Source organism: Protopterus annectens, chromosome 3.part0, assembly GCF_019279795.1.
Source record: "Protopterus annectens isolate FY-2018-M chromosome 3.part0, PAN1.0, whole genome shotgun sequence".
Lineage (NCBI taxonomy): Eukaryota > Metazoa > Chordata > Ceratodontiformes > Protopteridae > Protopterus > Protopterus annectens.
In genome coordinates this window covers 96,163,932-96,186,197 of record NC_056731.1, presented here as the reverse complement: position 1 = coordinate 96,186,197, position 22,266 = coordinate 96,163,932, and the positions used below count along the sequence as shown (strand labels likewise).

Sequence of the window (22,266 nt, the reverse complement as noted above, 5' to 3'; positions counted from 1 at the left end):
CATATGGGAAGGCATGTCATTTGACAGGTAGCCAAGGACGTGTGGGCAGGTGTTAATTAGGATAGTACTTCTGTTACTGATGGCTTCTGTCTGTAAATGATAATAGGGACCTGATTCGGGGTACATTTACGGTGGTTTCCTATCCAACTCTCAAGTTTTTGTTGGAATAGGGTGAACTGTCTTACATGGATGAGGCACCTATTCCATACTCTGGGGAACCTTTGGGACACATTTGTCTCTCTAGTATGTTCTGTTTATGTCACAAGTGAAGTTCAGATCCCTGAATCTAGTGTTTCTGGCGTTGTTTGTTTTGCACATGTGTAGCAGATTCATCAGGGCTGGGTCTGAGGAAGCCCTGTAATTCAGGCATTGATCCCCCTCTCAGCGGCCTGTAGGAAGATGAATACAGAGAGAGAGGTTTTAGGCGATCTATACAGGACAGGCTATTCATGCCCTGATTTCTCCTGGTGAGAAACATTTCTGGGTGTTCTAGCTGTTGCAAATGTCTGGTTAGCTGCACACTAAAGGGGGCATTGTATTCAATAATAGGTCAGATATGGGATGAGTAGAGTGGCACTACAACTTGCTTGGACATGGATAGGATACACTTATCTACAAGTTGGGTGATATGGAATGATTTTTTTTTTTATTATCGTAGCCACATGTTGGTCAAAGGCCAAATTGCTGTCTACATATGTTCCCAGATCCCTTCCTAATGCACTGACTCTTAGGGGAATTTTATCAATTGAATAATTAACTTGCATGGGAATTATAATGCAAGTTTTGGCACTGAGTTTTAAGCTATGGCTTTGGTACCAGCCATTTGTCTGTGTTAAACTCACTTGCAAGATGTTGATGTCTTGAGGGGAATCTATAATAGCTCCCAATTTGCAATCATTTGCGAACCTGGTCAGGCAGAGGCCTTTAAAGGTAGCCTTGACTTCCAAGAAGTAGATGCTAAACAGGAGCAGGGCAAGCATGGAACCCAGGAGCACACAAACAGAATGCACTGGTGAGACAGATGTGTCCCAAAAGATCCACACACTATGGAATAAGCTCCTCATTCATGTAAAACAGAGTTCACTCCTGACACTATTTTTGATGGAGGTGGTCTCAAAGATTCTGACTTCTTGGGTCCTGTCTGTGAGCCAGCTGGCAATCCAGCAATTTAGGTAATGTCTTATGTCTGGCGCATGCTCAGACAGCTTGTCAACAATTTCTGAGCTGGTTGTTGTACCAAATGACTTAGCCAGGTCAAGACAATGTTTTGCCCTTTTCCATTGCCTTAATGACCCTCTCAAATAAGTCTACCTGGTTAAGTAGGCAAGACCTTCCCCTCAACAAATCCAAATTGGAATGGGCCCAGTATCTGTAGGTTGCCAATGCCCTGGTTTATCATTTCCATGATAATCTGCTCCATCGCTTAGCATATTAGGCTTATTCAACTGAAGGGGCCGTAGTTCCCTGGGTCAGCTGATGGTCTGCCCTTGTGGAGGGGAATGACTGTTGCAGTCCTCCATTCACTTGGAACACAGCCTGTTTCAAGGCTGTAGTTGAAAGACTGCCAAGTGGTTTGATAGGTCATGGTTTAAACAGTTCGGGAGACAACCAAGGATGTTGCCAGGACCCATGTAGGTGGTGCTTTTGGCTTTACTGACTGCTGTCAGCACATGGTCCCTGCTGATAGCTGCAGAAGTATCCTGGAGGGGATTTCACCTGGTGGAGCTGGAGGGGCATGAGGGTTAAGTCTGAACCAAATCTATCAGCCAGTAGATTTGCTATGTCACTCTGATTGGTGTAGGTGGTACTATTCACCATCAGTTCAGCACACTGCTGTGCGTCACCTCCAAGGTTCTGGACATAGCTGAAGAAAACCTTCTGACTGTTCTTAGCTTGCAAGTCTATCCTGACCTCATATTTGGCCTTGCTGGACTTAATCAGACCTCTTAGTTTCTTGTTTAGTTGTGTAAGGCAGCACTTGTCTTTAAAGGGGGTTGCTTTTCCTGATTTTGGCGATGTCTCCTTTTTTTATTATATACCCTGTTTAGGTAATTACTCCACCAGAGTGGTTTGTGTTTATTGTTTGTTCTAGGTTTACTTCTGGTAGGTATGGCAGTCAATGTGTAGTCATTCACATTTTTGTACAGTGACTCTGAATAATTCTGCATAGGTAACTGTGGTCTTGGGGATGGGGGAAGCCTTAAGTTTTGACATACTGTCACTTAATAGGATGTAGTTTGCCTTTGAAGAGGTTCCTGTTACTGGTTTAGCTGGATTTTCTCGGCTGATTTTACTTCAAATGAGACAGCTTTGTGATCCAACCTCACTAGTGAGGGTGTGACACTGGAGGTGGAAATGCTCTGCCTTGTTGGAGAGTACCAGATCCAGTATGTTTGATCTGGCTGAAGTGTGCACTAACTGCTGCAGGGTGTCTGTTAAAGTCTAGAAAGCATTGTGCCTGTGAGTTTGAGACAGTGTATGTTTCCCAGTCTACTAAGGGGTAGTTAAAGTTGCCCATAAACAGGTTGTTTGGTTGGATGGTGAGCACCACTACTAGGTCTGGGTATGAGCTGTGAGACTCTATGGGCACAGCTGGTGATCTGTAGCTAGGCATGATGTATTGAGGGACCATACCTATGGTGATTTGCATGTGGATGAGCCCCAGGGTGTCATTCTGTTTAACTAACATGGAGGTATGTTTGCTGCTAATGTAGACTGAAACACCTCCAACCTTTGGCCCCAGTCTGTGCTGTTGTTGCTCCAAATGAGTGAAAGGTACTGTAGCCTTACACTTCTGAAGTACTTTCTAAGGCATTAAACCAATTCTCAGTCACGGCAAAGATGTCTACATTCTCCAGAGTCAAAAGGGCTTGAACAGAGGGGAGTCTTTTGTACAGGCTCCAAGCAGTGAGCAATAATACCTTAAGGTTGCTTGTAGACATTTTCACTATGTCGGTAGCTCTGTCTTTTTGGCATTGCCTAAAAGAGTCTCTAGGGGAGATAAAGTTTTAGCTAATATCTAAAAGCTGGTGGGGACAAGTGCCACCCATTCTTGCCAAAGCAATGTGTGCGTTTTGGGGTTTACTATCAAATGTTTGAACCTCACCTTAACATCATTCATAAGGTTGAGGATAAAGGTGCAAAAGTTTAAAATTGCAATGGAAATCCCATCATCTCCAAAACGTCGACACGTGGTTTGCATTTGATGTGTAGTTTTGAGCGTCACTGTTTACAACTGGATCGCACTACAGCGGGATTGAAAAAATTATCCTTTTCCTCACTGTAGTGTGATTTCTGAGTTTGAATAAATAACTAGCAGGGGGTGTGGAGGCACAGCCCCCACATGGGGAGTGTAGGGGGGCTTGCCTCCCTGAAAAACAGTAAAAATGTTTATGATTTCTGAACAGCTGTTTTTGAGGAAGATGAACGTGTCAGGAAATGCCGAATTTTAATTCTAGCCTTCCGAATGTTCAACAAATTGAACACTCAGCAAAACAGTTTCCGACCTTATTTTTTGGCATTTTTGTTAACTGCTAATAGGGATTTCACTATTTTGATAGTAAACCATTTCTTTTACCATGTTCTCCCATGCTGACAGATACTGAAGCCCCCTGGAGTGACACCAGAAACCAGTTATTAAAACCAATAATTTCATATTCATACAGTGGCATCACCCTTGGTAGAGGTAGAATGTGACTCGTAATAAGGCTCATACCTATCTGTGACACATATTCAGACAAATGCATTATGTCTCTCTTCATACAGTCCAGTGAGATATGTCTGTGGTCATTTACACCCCACAGTGGCTATGACAGAATCATATCGGTACCTTGGGTGCAGTAACTTGAGTGCATGTATGACAGCTGCCTATCTGGAGCCAGGATCTACAATAACAGTTATCTTTTCCTTGTCTAACCTGATGAGTGGGGCATCTGTGTGTCAGACAACGTCATCTTAATGACAAGAGTATTGGGTAACGTGTATGCTTGCCTTATGGACTTTGCACTTAGAAGACCATTAGACGTAGGCTTAAGTAAGATGTTTGGTGTTGCCTTTGGAATGTGCATTAGTAACTGCTGAGGAGCAATGCTGCCATTAGGTGGCTTTAGAGGCCTTTAAGATTTGGGAAGGTTTCTTCTAAACACCTCAGCATAAGACAATGCATGTGTGTATGTGGTGAATGATACGTTTGAGGAATGTAGTGTGGGTATTCCTGACAACTTTGTATGCAAGATTTTTGGAAATTGCATATCCATGTTGTCTGGTACTGTAGTAGGGTCGACTGTTTAGGATTAAGGATAGAGTTTTAACAAGGTTGCCTAGGGTAATTTCTGGGGTTAAAGGCAGGATGTTATGTAATGCTACAAAATGGTACTACTTTCCAATGCACAAGCTAGCTACTCTAAGCTTATTCCTGCACAAAGTTCATAGGTTCATAGGTGTGTACTAGGCTAATGGCCCTGAGGTCTTTACAATCCTAGCCTTAGGATTACCCTGGCATCGTGCTACCCAACCTTAGTTCCCAGTGCCTCTGTTGAGTAGAGCCACTGGAGTTAACCCCGGGGTGAATTTTCTATTTCCCATCCACTCATCAAGATTTTTCTTGAAGAGGGTCAGTGAAGTGCTCTGCTTGACATGTATGGGAAGTCTATTCCATAGTAATGGCAGTTTCTGGGTTATGAACCTGTCCCTTAGGCATGTTCTGCTGATTGTGGCAATGAGGTTGAGGTCTCTGGAGCATGTGGTGCAGAGGGAATTAGGATTTCTTTAGATGTGCCATTTCTAACAGAGCTGGGTCAGACATGGCTTTGTAAGTCAAGTAGAGATCGCCTCTAAGTAGGTGATATGAGACAGGGAATAGTTGGAGTTTTTTTTGAGTCTGTACATATAGGACAAATATTTAAGGCCTAGGATCCTCTTTGTGGGGTAGTTTTGCGGCCTCTCCAGTTGTTGCAGGTGTCTAGTGAGGTACATGCCAAATGGGGCATTGTATTCAATGATTGGCCTAATGAGGGAAGAGTAGAGGGAGACAATGATCTCTTTCTTCCTGGATGCAAAACCCTTAGAAATGAGATATGCCATATAGAAAGACTTTCTGACCACAGCGGCAATGTGGTGGTCAAAAGAGAGGTTGCTGTCAACCTGTGTTCCCAGATCTCGTATAACATCTTCTGCATTCCGTGGACTACCATCAATGTGGTAATTCATGGTAACCGGGTTTTCCCAAAGGAGTTATATTTTCTGGCATTGAGTTTAAGGCCATGGTTCTAACACCTATCATTGACCTCAGTGAGGCCATTCTGTAGGATGTCAACATCACTTGGGGAGTTAATAATAGCTCCCAACTTGCAATTGTCTGCGAACTTTGTCAACCAGAGTCCCTTCGTGTTGCACGGACTTCAGAGAAGTAAATACCAAACAGGAGAGGACCCAGGACCGAACCCTGTGGGACTCTACTGGTGACTAGTCGGCAGTCTGACTTGGAGTCAGCTACTTTCACACTGTGGGTTCTATCTGTGAGCCAGTTTGCAACCCACCTAGTGACATAGGGGTTGATGCCTAGCTTAGTGAGTTTTTCTATGATTCCTGAGTGGGGAATGGTATCAAAGGCCTTGGTCAGATCAAGGTAGGCTGTATGAACCACCTTGCCTTCATCCACAGCTCTGGTGACTGACTCAAAGAAGTCGACAAAGTTGAGCAGGCATGATCTACCCTTCACAAAACCAAACTATGTGGGATCCAGAGTTTGGAGATTCCCTATATCCTTGTTTATTAGGTCTATGATGATGCATTCCATAGCTTTGCATATCAGACTAGTCAGGCTAATGGGGCAATAGATCCGAGGGTCTGTAGTCGCTCCTCCGTTGTGCAGAGGGATGACTGTAGCAGTGCGCCATTCAGTAGGGACAAAGCCTGGGATGAGGCTGTGATTGAACAGGCCACACAGGTGAGGTGCCAGTTCACTCTGTAGTTCATGTAGAACACAGCCAGGGATATTTTCAGGTCCCATAGAAGCTGTATTCTTGGCCTTCGACAGTGTTGTTTTAGCCTGTGCAGCAGTAATACTGTGTGCCTGGCAATCTACTGGTATTGTGATTGGTCCCCTTTTGCGGGGGGGGGGGGGTTGGCCAGTATACTGGCAATATCTGTTTACTCAGTATATGAGGTATGATTGTGCAGTAGCTCACAGCAAATCTGGGAATTGCTGTGGAGATTCTTTACACACCTATCCTTGTGGTAGCCTTCACTGTCTGCTGCAATTCTGTTTTCATAGCTAGCTTTAGAGGATTTGATTAGGGATCTCAACTTTTTGTTGAGGCTGATAAGGGAGTTTTTCCAGTCTTGGGATTTCACCTTATTCCGCATCAGTTTCCTCCTTCTGTTGTAGAGTTTGTTTATGGCAGGGGACAACCAGATTGATGTCCTTTTTTTGGAGGAGAGCATCTTGGTTCTACTGGGTATGGCGAGATCCATGCATTTGTGTACGTGTTCGTACAGTGCACTGGTATATGATTCGGCAGTCATGCAACTATTCTCCATTTGCACGGGTGCCGTGAAGTTAGCCACCTCTGTTTTTAGGAGCCCAAAGTTAGCTTTGGAGAAGTTTTTCATGGTGGGGTAGTTGAAGTTGCCTAGTATGAGAAAGTGCTTAGGAACATGGAGTGTGAGTCTTGTGACATGGTTGGGGACCTATAGCAGGCTGCAACCTGAATCACTGTCTTACCCAAATTTTGCTGCACTTGAAGTACCTCTGATGCATTATGTTGGGCTACCAGTCTGGAGGTGTGCGCATCCTTTACGAATATGGAAAGGCCACCAACTTTGGAGCTTCGGTTCAAGTTCTGGGACCGAACGGTGTGGAAAGAGTTACAGCATGGTAGTGCAGGGGTGCTTTTTGCTGCCTTGAACCAGGTCTCTTGTTACAGCACAAATGTCGATGTTCTCCATTTTAAGGAGTGCTTTGAGCGAGTGCATTTTGAGATTTAGACTTCTACGGTTGAGCAGCATGACCCTCAGTTTGCATTTGTTTGCAGCTGTTATGGTGGTAATTTGGTCTTTGGAACACCGCCTATAAAAGGCACTATAGGGATGGCAAGACCCTTGGCCAGTATCTGGAAGCCCAGGGGTGACACATGCAGGCCATCTCTAGCAAAGCATCTAGGTCTGTCAATCATGTCATCCCATGCAGACAGATACTGGATCCCCTTAGACTGACACCAGAAACTTAGCCAATTGTTGAAATCAATCATTTTCTGCTTGTACTGTGGTATCATTCTGGGTGATGGTAGGATGCTGCTCAGGGCTAGGGTCATAATTTCCTGGGCTACATAATCCGAGAGGTCCTCCATGTCTCTTTTCATGTAGTCCAGGGTGGTACATCTCAGGTCATTCACACCCATATGTACAATGACTGGTCATATTTGTACCTATTGTTGAGGGACTAGAGTGCGTGCGTTATGTGGCAGATCCTGGCACCTGACTGGCAACTGACTGTTACTTTCTCCTTATTCAACCTAGTGAGTGGGACATCAGTGTGCCTTACTATCGAGTCACCTATGACTAGTGTGTTGGGTATGCTGTTTTGCCTTAGGGGCTTTCGGTGAGTGGCACACTGTTTAGGAGCGTTATGTGTCTTGTGATGAGTGTTGTGGTGGTCGAGTGCATTTCTGCCTTGGAGGTCTCTGCTGTTTGGGTAGATTTTTAATGAGAGCCTCCACAAAAGTGGGTGTGTGACTTGTGTTTTTATGCGAAGGCAGTGCTGGTGTGTGTTCTGGAGGGCTATGTGCTCCATGTGGTGTGGTGCAATGTTGACCTTCTCCTCTTTACCAGCTGTCTGGTCTTGGCTGGAGAGTGTGTGGCTTCCAATTTGGATATACAAGTGCATCTCTCATAAGTCCCAGAAATTGCTGAACATGTTCTGGATCTAATGCTAACTTTATGGTAAATTTTACTATCTAGGTGTTTGCTACTATACAGGACACTGCTAACTACCATGGCCTGGTGGGCAGCTCTGCACAGAGAAAAAAAAGATTAAAAACGGAGCCCTATGCCAATAAATAAATACACTTTGAGCTTTCTACAGTACTTCCCAACTCATAGAGACTATGTCACACACCTTCTGCCACAAAACGTCTGATGGTGGAAATTTCTTAATGTAAAAGCACAGCAAAAGCAGCTGTATTTCAGATTAAACAACTAGGTCCCTAGCTAAACTGCCCTTGTGTAAAGAGATTTGGAGGTACACAGTCTGAGGAAGCCAACAAAATTAAATAAATACTTTAAAAATGTTCAGAAATAACAATGATCATTATGGGCAGCGCAGTGCTTAACATTGTCACCTCACAGCAAGAGTTTCCCTAGTTCAATTCTCAGCTGGGGTGTCTTTTGTGCCAAATCTGCATGCCCTCCCTGCATTCGACTGGGTTTTCTCGTGGTACTCCGGTTTCCTCCAACATTCCAAAGACATGCATCTGGAGTGTTTCTCCCTGGGCCTCCACTGAAAATAGGCTCTGTCCTAGTTGGGACTTTTCTGGTCAACAAGTGTTAAATAAATAAATAAAATAATTAAATAAAATACTCAACTTTGATGGATGGCTCAGGATGCAGCTGAAACTCTGGAAAAGCATTGCGGAGCTCTGTAAGTAAACTGTTGCTAATTGCAGATAGCAAAAAAAAAATGGCAGGCATATAGGCTACAGACTTCATATCTTTCATAAGATGTTTGGAAATATAAAAACTGTTATACTTGCAACTTTCTAAGTATACAGGGGCAATATTTAAAAGCTGTCTCCGATTTTGGGCCTTTGCTCCTGATTCTTGAGCTACTTGATTGAGAGGGCAGGGTGATGTAGTAGGATGCACTGTATGACTCTGGCAGTAGTCATCTGAAATGCACTTCTGGGCCATTATTTACATGCTTATTTATTAATTTGACTGCAAGTAGACATCTGAAGGTGTACACAGTCATGTAAGTGGCTGTGATTTTTGTGTGTGTGTGTGTATGTGTGTGTGTGTGTGTGTGTGTGTGTGTGTGTGTGTGTGTGTGTGTGCGCGTGTGTGTGCGTGTGTGTGTTTATATATATGAGTATACACTGCAAAGAAAGCTTTTATAAAGTTATGATAAGCAGGAATGACACAGGGTTGGGATAAACTCCAAGTGGTAAAACAGTTTTGGAATGCTGGCTAATTGGATCAGAGTATTATACAGAAATAAAATAAGCAAAACATATGTGTGTGTGTGTGTGTGTGTGTGTGTGTGTGTGTGTGTGTGTGTGTGTGTGCGTGCATATTTATTTTTTCTGGGAAAGGAGAAACGTTATTAAAACTGCTCAAAAATGCAAAAACAATTCCGGCTGTGTGTGGCTTCATTAGAAATGCTTGGAGCTCTGGTTTAGTTACTGGCTGAGGTATTTTTTTGTGCTTTTACTTGTTTACAAAACTAAGTGTGTGATTAACGACTGTTCCACTTATAAAGACATTGCACAGACGGTAAGCAAAAGTTCCCCACTGCCCAAATGATTTTCAAGCAAACAGTCCCAAAACACACTGCATACCTTCTAATAGAGAGAAGATGAAGTAAAATGAAGAATGCAGTCTGTACGGTTAACAAGCCTTTTAATTACTCCTTCTTCTTCTTTTGGCTTTTCCCGGTTAGGGGTCGCCACAGCGGATCATCTGTCCGCTCATGAATGGTAGTGGAGTTTTACAGTGTCGAGTTGCCAACCTGGCGCCCAACTTTCCAAAGAAGGCACACACATGCACGCACTCAGACCTAGGGCCAATTTAGTGTGTCCAATCAACCTACAGCATGTCTTTGGGATGTGGGAGGAAACCGGAGTACCTGGAGGAAACCCACGCCATCAGAGGGAGGACATGCAGACTCCTCACAGAAGGCACCCCAGCCGAGAATCAAACCAGAGAACCTCGTGCTGTGAGGTGACAACGCTAACCGTTGCACCACCATGGCCGCCCAAGCCTTTTAATAACTATGGAACCTTATTCTGAAACACTTCTGAGATACCATGCTCAGATGATTTTTACTATGAGAATACAAAAGGGTAGTGGGAACTGCTTTTTGGAAACTTTATTACACTATATTAAAGAAAAGCTTATGGGGCAGCAGCCAGCTAGTTTATTTATTTATTTATATATTAGCATGTGCTTACTGGGTAAGTCAAGCTGGGTTGGTGCCCATTTTTCAGCAGAGGCCCGGGTAGAAAAGTTCCAAAGTATTAACAAACAACAATTTCACAAGCTTCAAAAATAATACAAAAACATCTACAGTTTAAATTATTACACCAAATCTGACAATGTGGCAACACTGGCTTAAAATAGATACATCTTGTATGACAATTTAATATTTTTTAATATTTACAGAAACTTTTAGCCAGTTTAGAGAAATTAAAAGTTGTTTTGTCTTTCGGCTTTTCCCGGTTAGGGGTCACCACAGCGGAACTCTGGTCCGCTAATGATTGGCAGTAGATTTTTACATACTGGCTTGCCGGGCCTAACGCACAACCTTCAACGAAGGAACGCCCATTCACGCATGGCATCACACAGAAGACACTCTGAGAATCGAACGGGCAACGTCTAACTGTGAGGCGACAACGCTACCGGGGCACCACCACTGCAGTTTTAGAGAAATTAAAGGTAAATTAGTGTAATATAAACAGGAGCTGCAAAGCAAAGTGAGAGAAAAAAATAGGGTTACGACATATTTAGACAAAGTCAGGGGTAAGAAATTGAGTAAGTTAAGAAATGAGTAATGAAGGGGGGTAAGGTATGAATAGGTACTAGTTCATATTTAGGAATACAGTTTATCATATGATCATGTACCCTAATCAAGAAAGATGTGTGTACAGGTCAGACAGGAGAGGAGAGAAGAAATGGCTGGTAGCCTGCTCACTTTTTTATGACTGCATTTCGTGGGTGGGGTCTCTGCTAAAATGCCAACATGAAGTTGAACACTGGTGCAGGGTCCCAGGACTAGCAGCCTCAGTTCATGCTGGTGCTTAATGAGTAAGATAATGTACTTGCTCCACTGTGGTGCACAAGCAGCAGAACATAGAGATAAAGGAGAAAAAAAGCTCTCTTTCCCAAAAATGATGAGCCTTAACAAAAGAAGAGCTCCACATAGCCACATGCTTGTTAACAGATAAGGAAGCCATAAAATCTGGCAAATCTGGCATGGCATGCACCATGGTCAATGAGGACTCTGTAGGTATGTATATATATATATATATATATATATATATATATATATATATATATATATATATATATATATATATATACATACATATATATATATATATATATATATATATATATATTATATGCACACATTGATCTATTTCACTTAAATATGAAAACATTAACCCCAAAAGTTCAAAAGACAACACTCCATGCATCCTCTCCCATATGTTTATATATCACAGTGATTTAAATGCTTCACACTGTAATTTGGTTGAAATATCTCTTTTTTTTTTGTTCAGCATTATTTAAAGTCCTCTGTACATGTTTTTCTTTAAACTAAATAAAGAACAAAAGCAGTCAATATCGGTTCTGGCAGTTTTCTACGCATGCAATTTTGTATTCTTCCTTTTTACACACACACACACACACACACACACACACACACACACACACACACACACACACACACACACACACACAAACTTCAAGATAGCACAACATTCGAACAAATAAATGTCTGACTACATAAACTACAATAAACCATAAAAAATATATATATATACACACACATATATATATATATATATATATATATATATATATACACACACATATACATATAGACATACATACGTATGTCCAGTGTTATTAACAAAGAGGGATAAAGCCCTGACTACCACTCAGGTGTACAGAGTTTCAGTAGCAGCTCAGGCACTTGATGGTGCTTGCAGGAAGGAGTAGTTCCAGCTGCACACACACTGCTGCTATTTCTAAGAAGACAGGTGGTGATGCAGAGGATGGGATGGGGCAGAAACTAGACTCAGCAAGCCACTACCACAGGGTGGTAGTTTACATAGCAAGTGCGCAGTGTATGGGTTTGCAAGGGGAGGATATTATGGGACACCACTGTGGTGTGGTGTGGTTTGCTCGTTCACATCTCCCTGGCCCAGGGGCTGGTGTTAGGCCATTCAAAATGCTAACACTGCCAGGATGACAAAGGGAGCACAAGTACCCCAATAGCTGCCTAAATGATGGATCCCCCCCCCCCGACAGTACTCATCTCAGGTCCTGGTGAAATCCCTGGGATGGAGAAATGGATTAGCACTGTCTGACTGAGGGAAGGCTTAATGACCCACTGTCCGTCAGGAAAGGAGGCAATCATAGCCTAGAAGAAGCGTGTGTGTGTGTGTGTGTGTGTGTGTGTGTGTGTGTGTGTTATTATATATGTCAAAAAAGGACACAAAAAGCTGGTCAGATTTCCTTAAGCCTTTTGTTCTATGCAGGTAAAAGCATAGCAGCCTATGTACATCCAACCGGTGCAATTTATATTCTGCCTTGTCGCTGTAGTTTGGAAAAAACACAGGCAATTCAATACATTATTCTCTGAACAGACTTTTGGAAGGAATGATGGATGAGTTCTCAAGGATACCCTATATCCTCGAAGAAAATGATATATGGGAAACGAATAGAAAGAGCTTGTAATTCCGATACCAGTCTGGCAGAGGTTAGGGCTACTAAAAAGAGAGTCTTCCATGACAAAAACTTAACATCACAAGATGATGAGGGTTCAAAGGGTGGTGAAATCAATGAGTTTAGAACAAGACTTGGGTCCCAAGGGGCTGGAGGCTCTTTGATTGGGGGTCTGATAAAAAGTTCCTTTAAGGAATGCTTTACATAACCTATTAATGGGAACTCCCTTTTCTCCAGTATGGAAATTAGAAATGGCTACCAATTAAACTGTGACTGTCGCCGCTGCAGCTCCTTCATCAAAGAGTTTGGAGAGAAATTCTAAGATAGCAGTAACAGGAGCTGTAAAAGGTTCTATGTTCTGTCCCACAGCCCAGCATGAAAATCCTTTCCACTTACTACAATTTCCTCGTAGACGGTTTATGGGAAGAGGTAAGAATATGACTCACTGCCGGGGAAAAGAGTGTAACACCTGGCTAAACATGGAATTGGAGCAGCGATGCTGTCAACTTGGGGGTTTGGACAGATGGATGGAGCTTCCCCAAAGAGTGGGTCAGGAAGTCTAGAATTGGATCCAGAATCCAAGGTTCTTCCAGCAGATGGGTCCGAAGAAAAGGGAACCAGACTTGTCGAGGCCAGTAAGGAGCAATGAGTCTCATACTGCTTCTCTATGAGCTGGCTTTCGCAGTACTTTGGGAATTAGAGGAAAGGCATAGAGGAGTCCCGCGGGCCAATCGTGAACCAGTGCATCCCTTAGTGACTTCCCCAGAAGAGGAAAGTACAGTTTTGTACCTACCATAAATGTAGATGTTCGAGTGTCTTCACTGCTGCAGTCATTACACTTGGGTTATCCTGCCGTCAGGCGGGCGAGCAATCGGCCTGAGTTCCAAAGTCTTGGTCCGGCGTCAGTTGCTGTCGCCTCTTCCCTGACGTCAGTGTGCCAGGAGTATATAAGTAGCAGCCGACACCATTTTCTTCAGTTTTTCTTGCCCCAGATGTCAGGTGCCCCCAAAAATGGTAGGCAATACAAAGCCAGCTCTGGATCTAGAATAAAGAGGCAAATGGTAATTCTTGGTAAAGGTGTGCACTGAACTCCAAGTTGCAGCTTCCAAGATATCTTTGGTAGGTACTCCTTTAAGGTAGGTAGTAGAAGTGGCAGTTGCCCTGGCGGAATGTGGTCTAATATTACTAGGTACAGGTTTCCCATTTTGTGTGTAGCAGAGCCGGATACAGTGTCCTATCCCCTTTGAAATGGTCTGCTTTGTAATTGCCTTTCCCTGTGATCCTGCAGCATATGATACAAACAATTGTTCAGATTTTCTGAAAGCTTTTGTTTTGTCCAAGTAGAAGCGCAATTGCCTGTGTATGTCCAAGGAATGTAGAAGTCTCTCCCCTTTATTTTGGGGATTTGGATCAAATGTTGTCAAGTGAATAGATTGGTTAAGAGCCACACTGGAAACCACCTTAGGCATAAAGGAAGGGTTTGTTCTTAAAGAAACCCTGCCTTGGTGGAAAATGATAAAAGGCTCTACTGCCATTAGTGCCTGCAGTTCTGAGACTCTTCGTGCTGAGGTTATTGCCAGAAGCAGAGCAGTTTTCCATGATATATATTTTAACTCTGCTGAATTGGCTGGTTCAAAAGGAGGCAAAGTGAGCTTTTCCAAAACGAAAGTTAGGTCCCAAGTTGGTGTTGGTGCTCTCCGGGGCGTTCTTATGTTTTTAGCCCCTCTGAGATACTGCTTTAGCAAAGGGTGAGAAAAAAATAGGAGGATATGTGTTGTAATGAGCCGAGATGGCAGAAGCGTGAATTTTAATGGATGAGAAGGATAGTCCTTTGTCCAGCATCTCAGTCAAGTATTGTAATACCTGAGGAATGTTTGGGACCAGAGGATCAAGGTTTTGAGCCTGGTTCCAGGCACAGAATCTCTTCCACTTTTCTGAATAAGATTTCCTGGTGCTAGGCCTCCTGGCCTTCAAAATGACATCCATAACAGCTTTAGAGAGAGAAGTTGTTTGTTTGGTTAATGAATCTGCCATGCAGCCAGGTTTAAGGTTTTGAGCTGACTGTGCAGTATCTGATTGTTTTGCTGAGTCAGAAGGTGTGGAATTTGAGGCAAAATCCAAGGTGGGCCTTGAGCTAAGTTCTTTAAGATTGGCCAGTCTGGAGCAATCAGAATTATCTGTGGTTTGTCTTGTCTGGCTTTTGGGAATACCTTTGAAAGGAGAGGTAGTGGTGGGAAGGCATAAACGCTTAGGCTTTTCCAGCTGAGCGAAAGAGCACCCACTTTTCATGCTTGTGTGTGATAAGTCCTTGAGCAGAATTTTTGTAGTTTTGGCAATTCAGTGGGGAGGCAAAGAGATCTATGTCCGGGCACCCCCATTTTTGCATTATCATGCTGAAAACTTGTGGATTTAATTTCCACTCGTGAGGATCCATGATGTTTCTGCTTAGGTCGTCTGCCAGAGTATTTATCTTTCCTGGCAGGAATTGTGCTTGCAGATGAACTTGATAAGTTATAGTCATGTTCCACAAGGTCATGGCTTGCCTGCATAGGGGGATAAGAATGAGTGCCCCCTTGCTTGTTTATGTACCACATTCACTGTGGTGTTGTCTGTCCTTAATAATAACTGTCCTGGATGCAGAAGGTCCTTGAACACTGTTAGGGCATTTTGTACAGCCAACATCTCTTTTTGATTGATGTGAAGAGGCATTTGTTCTGTGGCCCATTTGCCCTGAATACATTTTCCTGCCATGTGTGCTCCTCAGTCGTAATCCGAGGCGTCTGTTGTTATAGTCTGCCTGGCTGTGGGAAGAGTGAAAGGCTGACCCTTGTTGAGGTGACATGCCTGTGCCCACCATCGAAACTCCTTTTGTAGGTAGGGAATTAGAGGTATTACTGTCTCCAAGCTGTGAGAATGTTGAGACCAAACACTTTTTAGGTACCATTGTAATTTCCTCATATGCAGTCTTGCATATGGAATTAGTAGAATGCAGGATGCCATGAATCCCAAGGCCTGTAGAATTTTTCTTGCAGGGAGTTGGGACTTTGTTGCCTTCAACTGAAAATACTGAGTCAGTTGTCCTTGTTTGTCTGGCATGAGATAAGCCATTTGGGCCGTTGTATTTAAGCTGGCACCCAGGAATATTATCTCTTGTGAGGGCACTAGTTTTGATTTCTTTTCGTTTACTGTGTACCCTAGGCAACTTAACAATCTTTTAACAAACGCCACATGCTGTAGAAGAATGTCCTTGCTCTCTGCTTGAATCAGGCAGTCGTCCAGATATGGGTATATTTGAATTCCTTTTTGTCTGCAAAATGCAATTACTGGTGCCAGGCAATTGGTAAAGACCCTGGGCGCAGTAGATAAGCCAAAGGGCAGTGCAGAGAATTGGTAGTGCATTGAACCAGCTATGAATCTGAGGTATCTTCTGCAATTTTGTCTGATAGGGACATGCAGGTATGCCTCTTTGAGGTCCAAAGTAACAAGCCAAGCTTTCTTGCCAAACATGGGAAGGAGCTGTTGTAGTGTCAGCATTTTGAATTTCGGAACATCTAAGTATTTAGAGTGGAAAGGTCCAGAATGGGTCTCCAGGCTTTGTCCTTTCTGGGTACCAGGAAGAGTCTTGAGTAAAATCCTTGTCCTTTTTCCTGTTGTGGTACTTTTTAAATAGCTCTCATGTCCATGAGAGCTGTAATTTGTTTTTGGTCTCTGCCCATTGAATTTGTGGCAGGTTTGGCATTCCTTTTAGCCTTGGAAAAGTGTGAAAGTGGAACCTGCAACCTTGAGATACAATATTCAGCACCCATTTGTTTTGGGTGATTGCTTGCCAGCTTTGAGAAAAGAGAGCTGCCAAAAGGTAAGAGTTTGGCATTGGAAGGGGGAAGTCACTGGGACTGTTTCCTGTAAGGTTGTGACTTATCCTCACCTTGTTTTGGGTCTGAAGCACCCCACTGTCGTGGGCTGTTAAGAACCTTGTGGCTGAGATCTGCCTCTTGGGCGTCTGTGTCTGCCTCTTTGTGGCCTGTCTGACACTGGAAAGGACCAATTCTTAGTAGGCCAATTTCTGCTAAATCGTGGTGGCTGTACCTGTAAGAAATCCTTTACTGTTTGCATAGATTTTGCCTTATCTTCCATTTTCTTTAATAACTCTTCTGCCTTAATACCAAATAAATTATCTTGCTGCAAGGAAGCATCCAATAATTTTGCCTTAACATGATCCTGTAAACTTTGTTCTTTTAACCAAGCATGCCTTCGAATCACAGATTCTGTAACTGTTGCTCTACAAGAAGCTTCTAATGAATTAAAATCACATTGCAAAGTATGCTTTCCCACTTGTTCAGCTGCATGCAATAAATCCTGCATTTCCTTATAGTCAGGTTGTTCTGCATTTATACTCATTTTCTGTTTTAATTGAGACAGTAAATGTTGATACTTAAGCATGTGAAACTGGCAATTCAGAGCTCTCACTGCTAAAGTTGCAGAGGTGTAAACTTTCTTTCCCCATCTGTCTATTGCTCTAGAGTTCCTATCCGAGGGAACTGGATTCTTAGCCGTGGAAGCCTTAACACCTTTGGGACCCTGGGAAATAGTTTCTGGGTCTGCAACAGGGTTTTTATAAAGAAATTTGTGAGAGTCAGGGACACTGTAGTATCTGTCTGGCTTGACTGGAGCTGGGGGTAAATAATCAGGGTTTAAACTAGATTCAGAGAACACATCATCCACAATGTCCAACACTGGCGGAATAGCAAGGGGCCTGTGCCGAGGTAGCAAAAGAAAATCTCTGAGCCTTTTCTTGGATTCTGAGTAACCCTGGTCCTCCCAATGGAAATGCTCCCTCATGGTATGTAAAGTTTCCCCAAAAGAGTAATCCTCAGGAGGAGAGGCTGAAGGAATGGATTTTTCAGCATCAGAATCCTCATAGGGGGGTAAAGAATATCCCTGGTCTGAAGAGGAATCAGAATATATTGAAACCTGGTCAGAGGAATCATAGTCTGTATTCTGCCTAGGCCTTTTATCAGGAGGGGGATGGGAGCCCCTGATCAGAGTTATCAAGTCTTCAGCCATTTTGAGCATCTGTTTTTTAGGCATGGAGGCTTGTCCAGGTGAATGCTGTACTTGCTTCTTTGTCTTTAGTGTAGGCTTAGTCTTGGCTGTAGTAGTAATGGTAAGTTGAGTAGGCCTGAAAACACCCTCAGAAGCCGGTGCCTACTCAGCAGCTTGGGACCCATCTGAAGGGTTAATCTCTGTAGGCCCAACACCTTGAGGCTCCATAGGCCTAGGCACCTCCATGTGGGAGCCGGACACGGCCTGAGGTTCTGAGATAGCGGGTGTCAGGGGCTGCGAAAGTGCCTCACTGAAAGCCGGTGACTGGCCTAGAAGAGGCTTCGTCGTCAGTTTTGGGCCTCGGATGCCTTTCCTTATCTTTGCGGTTTTTTATGCATTCCGGTCGTCGGTTGTTCTGACGGCATTGTGTAAACAAACCTTTGCCCAAGTAATGGCGAATGAAATCAAACCGTTGTTTTAATAGTGCGTTTGTTAAATCTAGCACAAAACCGACTAGTGACGTCGTGATCTGGGCCTAGGCATGGAATACAGTAAGAATGAAAATCCTTATGAGGTATTTGCTTCCCACAAGAAATACAATTATTAACTTTTTCTGACATCGGTCTGAGGCAAGAAAAAATTTTCCCCAACGGGGTACTTAGCTTTATTGAAGACTTTGGTTCTGAAATCGAATTTGAAATCTCAGGAGTCGGCCGACTGGCACTTGCGAACTGCTTTTGCTTTGGGAACCGTGCGGCAAGAAAGACTGAAGAAAATGGCATCGGCTGCTGCTTATATACCCCTGGCGCATTGACGTCAGGGAAGAGGCGACAGCAACCGACTCCAGACCAAGACTTTGGAACTCAGGCCGACTGCGGGCCCGCCTGACGGCAGGATAACCCAAGTGTAATGACTGCAGCAGTGAAACACGATGAACATTGAGGGCAAAGTAGTTGCTGCATTTGGCATTAATGGAAGTGGTGAAAAGGTCACAGCAAGGCTGGCCCCATTTTTGGGAGATCTCTTCCACGATCTCTGTTTTCAGTGACCACTCATGAGGCAACAGAACAGCTCTGCTGAGTTTGTCCGCTATCACACTGGATTTCCCCGAGATGTGCGTTGCTGTCACAAAGTGTTGAGTAGCGATCGCCCATTGCCAAACTCGTTGTGCCTCCCGACATAGTGGGTAGGATTTGGTTCCTCCCTGCTTGTTTATGTGCCACACTGATATGCTGTCGGTCTGAATTGCAACCGTCCCTGTCGGTAGAGAGTCCTGAAATGCCTGCAATGCACAGAGCACTGGTCTCATCTCCATAACGTTGATGTGCAAGTGGCTTTCATATTCTTGCCATACGCTTGGACTGTCATCCCCAGATAATTTCCCCCCCACCCGATCTGGGATGCGTCTGTGGTTAATACTGGATTGGGTTGAGGAAGGACATGGGGTCGGCCCTGGTACAACTGGTCCATCTGCAGCTACCAAAGGAGATCTTTTCTGCAAGAATCTGTGATGATAATCTGATGTGAAAGGGGAAGATCTTGCATTGACCATTGAGCAAATAGCAAGCATTGTAGAACCCTCATGAGTATTCGTGCTAGGGGAGCTAGAATAGCTCCTGCCATGGTACCCAAAACTCGCAGCACATATCTGGCCTGAACTTTCTTCTTTGACATCCAAATCCTGATTTGCTGATGAAGGGACTGTATTCTGCCTGGGGTAAGTTTTGCAGTCATATTTCTTGAATCCAGTTCTGCACCTAAGAAGGCAATATGCTGAGACGGCGACAAGGCAGATTTTTTTTTTAAGTTTACTGTGATACCTAGTATGGCGCAAAGTGACATTGTTTAGTCTTTTGCTTGTAGTAATAGATGCTTGGTGGTGGTGGATGGGAGCCAGTCATCTAGATATGGAAACACACGGAATCCCTGATGTCTCAAGTGAGCCGTGACCACTGCCATGCATTTGGTGAACACTCTGGGGGCTGTAGTGAGACCAAAGGGCAAGGCTTGAAATTGGTAATGACTGGCTCCGAGCCAAAAGCGCAAGTATGTCCTGGATTGCCTGTCCATCTTTATATGGTAGTACGCATTCCAGGAGATCTACTGAGCACATCCAATTGTCTTTCCCTATAAACGGGAATACTGACAGCAGAGTTACTATCTGGAACATTGACTTCTTCACTGCTTTGTTTAGCTTGCTGAGATCTAGAATGGATCGCCAGTCCCCTGTCTTTTTTGGAACTAAAAAGAATCTTGAGCAAGTTCTGGATCCCATTTGGTCTGCGGGTACCTCTTGGATTACTCTCTTTTTCTAGCAACGAAGTATATCTCTTGTGTTGCATAGTCCTTTTGACTGGGTGGAACATCTGGTAAGGACTGATTTACTGGAGGGGGAATGGAAAATGGTATGCAATAGCCTCTGGATATAATTGTTTGTACTCATTTGTCTTGGGAGATTTCTTGTCAGGTGTTTGGGTACAGTGACAATTGATCCCTGACTGCCTCCAGAGAAGAGCAGGCGGGCTTCCTTTCAGGAGCGCTGGAAGGGCCTTTTACAGAACGTATCTCTGTTGCCCTGATTTTGCGGACCCCACCCCCTGCCGCGGGGTCGGCGTCTTCCATTATAACTTCCCTCTCTTCCCCTGGGGGAAGAGTCACCATGTGCATCTGAGAAACCATTTTGAGACTTGCGGAACCACATATTTCTGCCCTTTTGACCTTTGGGATAAGGTCTAGATGGGGCAGAGAAACAGACTCCAATGGCAGATAAGGTCTTCCCGTCCTGCTCGCACCTGGTCAAAGTTTCTTTCACCTTTGATCCAAAAAGTAATTAACCATCAAAGGGGGTGTTAGTGAAGGAAGACTTGAAGGGCTCGGCAAAGTTGCAAAGACAAATACAGGAATCCCACCTCAGGGAAACTTCTGTTGCTGCCGCTATACGCGCTCCATCAGCCACATATGAAATGAGTCTCATGGAGGAGTTAACTATGGAATTGAGGGTGGAGAGCTGTGTGGATACTTTGTCCGTAGAACCCTGCGCTACAGCACCCTGAAGGGCATCTCCAAGCACTTTGAGGAGATCACTTTGAAAACTCGTAAAGTAGGTAAGGTAATTCAGCGACCATAAGTTGAAGGCCGCTGAAGAAAAGGCATGCTTTCCATATCTGTCCATGGTCGTAGACTCCTTGTTAGGAGGATGGACTGATGAGGAGGTCTCCGATAGCTCCATCTTAGTGGCAGACGTCACCACCATCGCATCTACAGGGATACCTTTAGTCAGGAATTCCTTCTCTGTGGGAGCAGTAATAAATTTGTTAGGCCTCCTTGGAACAGGCTTCACTGTATCAGGATGGCCTTATGAGAAATGGCACCCAAAAGTTGGTCAAATGGAAGAATCACCCAGGAGGTGGAAGGGCGAGACCCAAAAGCCTCCAGGTATACCGATTCATCCTCTGAAGGGTTGGTGGACTTCCAGCCCCCCTCTCTGTTTCAGGATCTCAAGGATGTTGGAGAAAGAGGCATCCTCAGAGGGGGACCTGTGGGGACCCCTCAGAGTCATCCAAATCGGTATCAGACGTGGCAGACTCAGGGGGGTCTATGTGCTTCCTCTTGCACAGTCTCTTCCTAGGGGCTTCTTCAGAAGGGTGCTCTGGAGAAGTTTCAGAAGAGACAATGCCACCTGCAGGGGCTTCCTGAGGCTCTGGGTCTCTATGCTTGGAAGGAGGTGGTGGTGAGGAGATAGACACTGGCACATGGGAGGGACTAGATATTGGCTCCGAGAGCGGGGCTGTCTGGGGAGCAGCACCCTCTCCATAAGTTCAAAAGCCCCCCCCCCGCCCCGCTCCAAAGAGACTCTCTGCTCCAAAGAGACAGAAGGTCGACTCAGAGGCAGAGCTGGTGGGTCTGAAACTGTGTTAGGAGCCGAGCTCAACTTAATCGAAGCACCGAGAGGTAGAGTCAGACAGGACGACTGTCCACGCCGACTCTCCTCCCTGGACCAGACTTGTGAGCATGGGCTCCTAGATTCCTCAACATCAGAAGGAGCAGAAGACATCAGAGTCAAGGTAGGAACCGAAGATTCCAAAGGTGGTCTTGGTGCTGACGGTTCCGCTACTATCGGATCCAATCTTTCTGGCTCTGAAGACTCCAGGGTGATCGGCGGAGGAACTGAAAACGGAGGCACCAAATGGGGTGGCTCCGATTCCTTTGGGGCCGGAGACGACAAAATTTTAGCCAGGGCTGGTGTTTGGAGCAATCTGTTCACCACCCGCTCCATGTCATCATCAGATAAACTCCTCGAAGAACTGCACTCAGTGTGTTATCCTTTGGATGAGATGTTAAATCGGGGTCCCACCTACTACAGTTGGTGGAAACTCAGGTAAATGCATGTCAGCTACTGAAAAAAGAGTGTGTTATCCTTTGGATGAGATGTTAAATCGGGGTCCCACCTACTACAGTTGGTGGAAACTCAGGTAAATGCATGTCAGCTACTGAAAAAAGAGTAGGGGAAGTTGCCTGATGCCCTGACCAAATTTTCCCTTGAGGAAGAAACACACC

At 44.4% G+C, this 22,266-nt stretch overlaps 1 protein-coding gene across 1 annotated transcript in view; it reads right to left on the bottom strand.

Moving 5' to 3' along the window:
* Nucleotides 1–22,266, bottom strand: part of PITRM1 (pitrilysin metallopeptidase 1) — a 1,418,909-nt gene that overhangs the window by 786,825 nt on the left and 609,818 nt on the right. The window lies entirely within an intron of this gene.